The sequence below is a fragment of the Dipodomys spectabilis genome, unplaced genomic scaffold (assembly GCF_019054845.1).
Source record: "Dipodomys spectabilis isolate Male_0828 unplaced genomic scaffold, ASM1905484v1 ptg000053l, whole genome shotgun sequence".
Lineage (NCBI taxonomy): Eukaryota > Metazoa > Chordata > Mammalia > Rodentia > Heteromyidae > Dipodomys > Dipodomys spectabilis.
In genome coordinates, this window is record NW_024870730.1 from 15,817,501 (window position 1) to 15,825,746 (window position 8,246).

The 8,246-nt window shown below is 35.9% G+C and overlaps 1 protein-coding gene across 3 annotated transcripts in view; it reads left to right on the plus strand.

Annotated features, from left to right (window-relative positions):
• Window positions 1-4,048, plus strand: part of LOC122107772 (synaptotagmin binding cytoplasmic RNA interacting protein) — a 36,844-nt gene extending 32,796 nt beyond the window's left edge. For all 3 annotated transcript variants that reach the window (XM_042679594.1, XM_042679593.1, XM_042679597.1), the window contains one exon: window positions 1-4,048. This exon is cut by the window's left edge. The gene's annotated coding sequence lies outside the window, so the exon portion shown is untranslated.
• The last annotated feature ends 4,198 nt before the right edge of the window (window positions 4,049-8,246 follow it).

Sequence of the window (8,246 nt, forward strand, 5' to 3'; positions counted from 1 at the left end):
ATTTTATTTCTGCTCACCAAGGTTAATCATGATTGTCTATATCTTTTTTATAGTAATCACTTTTGAATTGTGTTCAGATATGCAGTTTCAGGTGTAATCATCAGAGCTGGTTAGTCAGGCATTCCAGATAGTGGTTCTTTTCAGAACCTTTTTTAAAGGGTTGGTTAACTACCTCAGTAGCAGAGGATTGAACTATACCCTGTCTGTACTGTACATAGAAATTCTTTGTAGATAAAAGCAAGGCTTGTTAAATATGATATGAGGGTAAGATTTTAATATACCAAATGTAACATTCTTAGTTGCCTTTAGTTTCAGAGGCTTGTAAGACTTCCTCATGACCATCATAACAGGCCTTGCTTTTGTCGTATTTTGTGGCTGAAAAAGCAGCCTTGCTTCTTCAGATATTGTAGTTATTTGGATGTATAATAGTTTAGCAAGATGTTACTTTTGTAAGACATCAGATGTTCAAAAAAAAAGTGCATCCGAACTTGTACTAAATACTGCAGTGTCCCTTTATAAAAAGTCAGACTAAAACTGACAGTTGTACAGCGAAGCCTGACATTTGGATATTTTGAAGTTTTTCATAAATCATAGAAATTAGTATATGGCTGTAGTTTAGCTTTTTAGGTAAAAGGTATGTTTCATTAGTGCATTTCTTACTGCTGATCACGTAAAAATGTGAATCAGCTTTCCATTTCTTATGCAGGTCATGATAACTTGTAGAGTAGAGTACAATCATTTGTGCTATGTTTTTAATTTTCTAAAGCACCTTGATGACAGTGAGTGTTCAGTGGTGAAGCATCCTCTATTGAATCACCCTCAAAAAAATTTTTTGCCAAGTCCTAAGTTGATAGCTTAAAGTCAAAAGTAAATTTATAGTTTAATTAGGACTTGGTGTAAAGAAATCCCTTTTACCCCTTTCCCCAAAGGGATACTGCAGTTATATCACATACCCAATAGGCACCACAATGAAGATCAGAGCTTATACTTAATTAAGGTTTTATACACACCAGTTCCCCAGTAATGCAAATTTAACAAGAAAATTAGACATGTCATATGTTCAAAATGCTCATGGCAAACAATCATTTTGCATTCCTGCAAATAAAATTGTTTTATACTGTAAGCTGGAGGCGAGTGTAACTTATTTTTGTAATAAAGTTTTTATTTTTTTTATGTGTCATTAATATAAATGTGTGTTAGAATAGAAAACTTCTGGTTTAAAAACTTAGAATTGCACACATTTCAGTATGTTTATTTGTACTTCCATAATTTAGAGTAGTGGTTGCCAATAGCCTGTATGTTTCACATTAATTGGTTTTTTTTTCTTTTTTTGTTACCTTAATAAACCATTTTAGTATGTTGTATGTCAGTTACTGGGATAGCTGGGACATAGAGTGTAATTTAAAATTTGTCAATAAGTATTCATTGGAATATATGTAAATGTGCCTTGCCGGTTATTGAAACTTACCTACAAATGAGTATGGGGTGACAAAAACTTGTTCCTGGTGCTTAATGAAACTTTCTGCCACTGATTTTATATATTACCCTGTGCTTTTTTTAAAGTACATCTCTCTCAAATCTTAGTATAAGTTTGAGGGCTACACAAAACACTTACATTTCATCTTAACATAATAGATATGATAGGGTTGTGGAAAGTGGGTAAACTAAATGTAGCCTTCAGTAGAATTGAAGTTCAGTGTAATCCTTGGTGCTGGCATTTATTTCCCAGGTCCAAGGAGTTTAAATGATCCCATCTAAGAGGTCATTGCCATGCCTCTTGGCACTTAACTGTCATACCATTTTTAAGGGACACTGTCAAGGTGTTTAAGTTAATTCTCAGAATTATTTGTTGGGATTTTTAGGACAGGTTTGTTTGACTTAAAGTAAGAATTGCATTGTTAAATGTTGAGAAATGAACACTTTTGTGAGTTCACAAATGTGTTCTTTAAGGAAACATTAAAATATGGAGCTCTGGATTTCAAAGACCATTTGGCATTCTTAGTTTGGTGATGTGGGAGGGAAAACATATAAAGAAATTGGAGACGATATGGTGATATGGGTAACTGGAGATGAATTATATATACACTCAAGTGAAATTACTTGACAGTGTTCATTTGAATAACTTTGAATTCAAGCCATTATGATTACTTTAAAAATTATCATTTGCACTGTTCTGATAATGGGTGCAGTTTTTGAGCAATATAATCAGAGCTAAATATGCATGTAGTGATTAGTAATGTGAACAATTAAGTTCTGAGAAGTAATACTAACTTTTGGTATTTTCAAACTTAAATTTCTGTAGTAAAATCAGTATCAAACTTAATCAGATCAAGGAAAACAGGCAATGCATATAAACATAATTTTGAATGTTGTGTGGCCTATAAAGCAATAATGCGATTTATATGGAATGTCATGGGATATGAGAAATGGAAATGCAAAAATGACTAATTCTTCAGTAAAAATGTCAACATGTTAAAAGGGGAATGTTAACTAATGTAGGTAATTGCTATTTGTAATTTGTTTATGGGTTCTTGGCTTTGACAGCTTCAAAGAATGGACAGATGACAAGTTAAAGAAGTTTTGTATATATTGTCAAGGAAAGGGTCATAATTCCAACAGTCAAGTCCCTTCCTTGGGGTGAAAAGTGTATCCTTAAAGCATTCTGATTGTTAAAAGGAAAGTTACCTAACCAAAACAGACGCAAGATTTTGTTTCTGCAGACTACTTGGCAATTGAAAGTGACATAAATTTAGTTTCACCAGTTTTCAGAAAGTTGCTGTGAGAAAATTGTGTTAATTGTATTCTCTCTCAAGCATGCTTTTTTGGTAGAAGATTTTTAGCCATTGCAACCAGTTACATGTTCAAAAATGCAAAATTGAGCACAAAAAGTTTGTTGCACACTCATGATTGCACTTTGTAGCATCGTGAGAACTTTTTTCCAGATTACTGCTTAATCTGACAGCAAAATATAAGCATTTTTTCTCATAAAATAGGAGTGACAAATGGATTGATGGAGTGATATGAGTTGTTCATTTGTATGTTAGATATTTGAATGACAAACACCAAACTTCCCAGGCAAAATTGACCAGTACAACTTTTTTGACTGCTAAGCCAAAAATCACTTAATCAGAAAAGAGCAAAGCATTACCATGTTATTACAAATACAACAATTTCTATTTTATGAGGAGAAATAGAAGGGGGTTTTGCAATGGAGGGAGCTAACCCCTAAAGTAAGTGATTGCTTGGTTTCTGCAACTTCCCAAGAATACCCACCATAATTGTTCTTCCCAGTGGGTATACAGTTAATGAACAACTTACATGATAATAAAACAGACTTGAGGGGTTGGTCTTCAAGGTGTAGTAATTTACTCAGTAATCATACCACTCAATAGGGCATGCCACTACTTAAGATGCTAATTATGAACCATTGCTCATAATTTTTAACTGGGCAAAAGAGTAGATGGACTTTTGAGGTCTGTCACTTTTTAAAAAGTTCTTAAGACATTGGTTACATTAACACCACAGTCTGCCTTCGGTAATAGACCTAAAATATTTTTCTGGGCCAGAAGCATCCAGTTGGAAAAACAACTTTTTTTTGCAAATACAAATCAGTATTATTACTAACACTGGGTCAAAGATAGGTTTTTAATATTAACAGTAGTCTGATAAACATTTAGAAGTCTGACATTGAGAAACAAAAGCTTGTACCTGATTAGTATTTTCATTAAAAAAATTAGTTGTGTTTATTTAAATTCTTTTACCTTTATTTATCCATAGGATTTATATTTATTTCATTCCTTTCATCTCACTGAAAAGTGTCTGCAGGCCTTTTGATTTGGATTAGATGTGTGAAGTACTGTCGTTCGCCAAAAACCTCAAATTGTTTTATTTTTTTTTCCTTCAAAGTAGTGGGTTTGTGCTTGTTTGGAGATCAGTTTAAAACTCTGTACTATCTGTACTGCCTCTGATGTTAAGATTTTATGTATAGCATAAGGAAGCTAGCTCTGACTATATTTTCCTAAGAATAAAGACCTATTTTTGTAGCATGTCTTAGGATCTCCAGGAGTCCAAGAATTATTGTGAGTGTCCTCCATTTCATCATTATTCACTGAACAACTTTTAAAGTGACACTTGGGATCTTGAGAGATTTACCGTGTTTTGGTCATTCATACATTAAAAGTAATCAGCTAATGATGAAAACAAATTCCCCAGGATACTCTCCCAGTTGTAAGCATGTGATAGAGGATCTATAGAATGAATGAGCTGGGGTGGTCTTAATTTTAATGATTGATGGGAACACTTTGTAGTTAACCCCTATGTCATAGATTCCACGAAAAATGCAGTAGTGTTCTTCCATTCTCAGGTCTCTTTCTGGCAAATAAAATTTCCTTGAAGATTTGCAAATAAGAGTGAGGTTGCAAATATCTCAGAACGGAAGAAACAAATGATTTGCTTTAGTAAAAGGCAGTTATATAACAATGGATCTAGGTAAGAACTCAGTGAATTAATTGGGCAAATGAGAAAGTGCTTATAGATTGAGGGGTTTTAGCTCATAACTGTAGGATTTCTTAGTGATAAGAAAAGAGGGGTTTGTGCCACTTAACCAGAGTAAAAAAAATGGATGCAGAGTTTAGTTTCTGCTTAAGATTACTGAAGTCTAGCTGGGCAGCATTGGCTCACACCTGTACTCTTAGTTTCTCAGGAGGCTGAGGTCTGTGGATCATGGTTCGAAGCCATCCTGGGCAGCAAAGTCTGTGAGACTCATCTCCAGAAACTACTCAGAAAAGACTGGGAAGTGGTGTTGTGGCTCAAATGGTAGAATGCTAGTCTTGAGCACAAAGAGGCTCAGGCACAGCTCCTAGGCCCTAGTTCAACCTCAGGACTGTCCCCCTCCCCCCAAAATAATCTTACATGAAAATAAATATAATTATTTCAAGAGCCATGGGAATTTCAATAAGACAGGTGTGGAAGTAATAATAAACCATTTATCTGGAAGTGTTAGAAATTTTCTAAACCTTACAGTCAGTAAACTTAGATTGAACAATAAGTTAATTCTGGCATAAAATAACACATTACACCTGATTATTTTCCTTTTTCTTTGGTTGTGGGGCTAAAACTCAGGGCTTGTGTGCTGTCCCTGAACAAGGATACCACTTGAGCTACTATGTATCTCTGGCATTTTCTGTGATTAGAGGTGAGAGTCACAGGCTTTCTTGCCCAGGCTGGCTTTGAACTGTGAACATCAGATCTCAGCCTCCTGAGATTACAGGCATGAGCCACTAGCACTCAGCCTATTTTCTTCTTTTTAAAAGCAGCTTAAAAGTTTTAATCTGAGTAAAATTATAAAGACTGTAATGTTCATGAATTATCATTTCTTGTTTTTATTAGGCTTCAGCCATATAGACAAATTCAAAATGGAGAGAATTTATATCTTGTCAATGATCTCTAGAGCTAGGTTTTGCTTCAGGGCAAAAAAGCAAAAACATTTGTGGATAAGCCATTACTACTGAGTAAAAAGTATAAATCTAAGAGTTGACAATAATATAAAATTGGTAGAAGAGTTTTGATGATCTTGATGTGATAAAATAAGGTCTTTAGGAACAGAAAATGATAGGCCTGAGTGGTACCATTACATTATGTCCTCTAGTATGCGTCATTTATAATGGTGTTCAAATAGGATGAAATTTGAATGAACAATTTAAGTGACACTGCATCTTTTGAGGACAAAATTGTGAAAGCTAAGTAGATGGACATGATAAAACTCTGAAGATTTTTTTTTTTCTCTCGAGGGGCTCTCTTGGCTTGGTTGCTGTCCCTGAGTGTCTTTATGTTCAAAGCTAGTGCTCTACCCCTTGAGCCACAGCTCCCCTCCCAGCTTTTTGTAGTTAATTGGAAATGAGTTTCATGTACTTTCCCAACCTGGCTGCTTTGAACCTTGATCCTCAGATCTCAATTTTGCATAGTAGTATTGCCAGCTTGAACCACTGGTGTCTGGCCAGGCTTCATTTTTAAAATACTGATAGTCACATTGCTTTAATTATATGACTTAGGAACTAGACCTTAAGTTGCTTTATCTTACTAGTATGAGTAAAGGCTTATATGCTAAATATTTTTCATTTAGTACTTACGAGACAAGCAATATGTTGAATTTAAAAATTAGCAGATTGTATTTCCAGATTCTGTTCTATAGTTGTGGAATTTAGGAAATGTAGTTTGACAAATTTAGTTCTAACTTCGTCTTTTTCCCTTTGACATGGTAAAAATTCACAAGCATTTGCAGAAACTAAATTGTTAGAAATCCTTTATTAAGGATAAGTGCAATTCACTCAGACCACCCTGCCTTGAGTTTATGCCCACTTAGCATGGAATTAGAAGACATATAGCCAAGAGCTGGTGGCTCACACCTGTAATCCTAGCTACTCAGGAGGCTGAGATCTAAAGATCACAGCTCAAAGCCATCCCAGGCAGGAAAGTCCATGAGGGTCTTATCTCCAATTAACTACCAGAAAACCAAAAGTGGCGCTGTGGCTCAAGTGGTAGAGCACTCGCCTTGAGCTGAACAGCTGAGGGACAGCACCCAGGCCCAGAGTTCAAGCTCCACTACCAACCACCCCGCACCAAGGTTTTCTGAGCTTCTGTTTAGTATTGGACCTCAAGAAATGGGCAAAACAAAGGGGCAGTATAATTACTCAGTTTCTGTGTCAGTGTCTGCATTTTCATGATTTTAAATTGGAGTTTATATTTTGCCTCCTTATATAGAATGGAAGCTCCTTGGGGGCAGGAAAGTATTGTGCCAGACAGCAGTTAAAATAAAATCTTGCTGAGTGCCGATGGGTCACACTGTAATCCTAGTTACTCAAGAGGCTGAGATCTGAGGCTCAAGGTTCAAAGCCAGTGTAGGAAAGAAAGTTTGAGACTTACCATTAATTTACCACTCAAACAGGAAGTGGAGTTGTGGCTCCAAGTGGTAGAGCATTAGCCTTGAGCAGAAGAGCTCAGGCACAGCACCCAGGCCTTGACAAAAAAGTCTCAGACTTTGCTGTCTTGGCTGACAATCCTCAAATTTCAGCCTCCTGATTAGCTAGGATTAGAGAAGTGAGCCACACTGGTGCCTGGCTCTCAAGATTAAATTTTTTTGTATGTTTTTTTAATTGTAAAAATACTGTAGAGAGGGATTATAGTTACATGAACAAGGTAATGAGTACATTTCCTATTGAGCATTGTTGCCTCCTGTTTTTCCCCTTCCATCCCTTCCCTCCCACCTCCACAACTACTCCCCCCCACCTCAAGGTTAAATTCTTAATTCATTATGAGCTGTTGGCTTAACTCCCTAAATCTTCTATATGGTTCATTTGCCTTAGAAGGTAAGTATGTCAGAAAATTATGCATATATTTTAACAACATAAATCTGGAAAGCAGTTTCTACTAACCTTATATTACCTATCCAATTGGTGGTTGGGTCCTCAAGCTAGATCACATGATAAAGGACCAGTTTGGTTAGTGGTGATGGTTAAACACAATCTACTTATGTGATTTTAATTGTTTTGCATTGATGTCATTTTTTTTCTTTTGATGTAGAATGTGGATGAGGGAATGAACTCAGTTTACCTTGTTCCAATTATTAAGTTCATATTCTACTATGGAGCTACTCAGCCCCATTGGTAGTTTGTTTTTTTTTTTTTTAAAGCCACAGTCTGTGAAAGTCCACACATACCAGCCAACTCCCAGAGATAAACCTGTAGTTCTGGTGATTACATCTTAGATTTTTTAAATTTCTAGGTCTAAACTGCATTTCCTCTTTCGATTTGAAAAATTCAGCTTTGACCAGTCTTGGTTGAATATTTTAAATTTGTGTAGTTGTTAAAATTACTTAAGGAGTGTTGAAGTGCATGTTTGTAACTCCAGCACAGGTGAGACTGATAGGAGAACCTGGAGTTAGAGGCTAGCCTCAAATATATAGTGACTATCTCAAAGAAAAGGACAATGACATTGCTACTATAGTTAAGGACATGGCACACACACACACAGTCCTGTTTCTTTGTCTCCCAATTGCTGTGTCTTTTGCTGGTAAAATTTATAATCCTGTCTCATCCCATGCCTATAGACTGAAGATAGTCTTTGCAGGACAGAATATTAAACTAGAGATAATACTGAATGTTTACTCATTTGCTGCCACAGCTCCACTTCCGGCTTTCTATGTGTGTGTGTGTGGGGGGGGGGGTTATGGGGAGACTTAATTGGATATG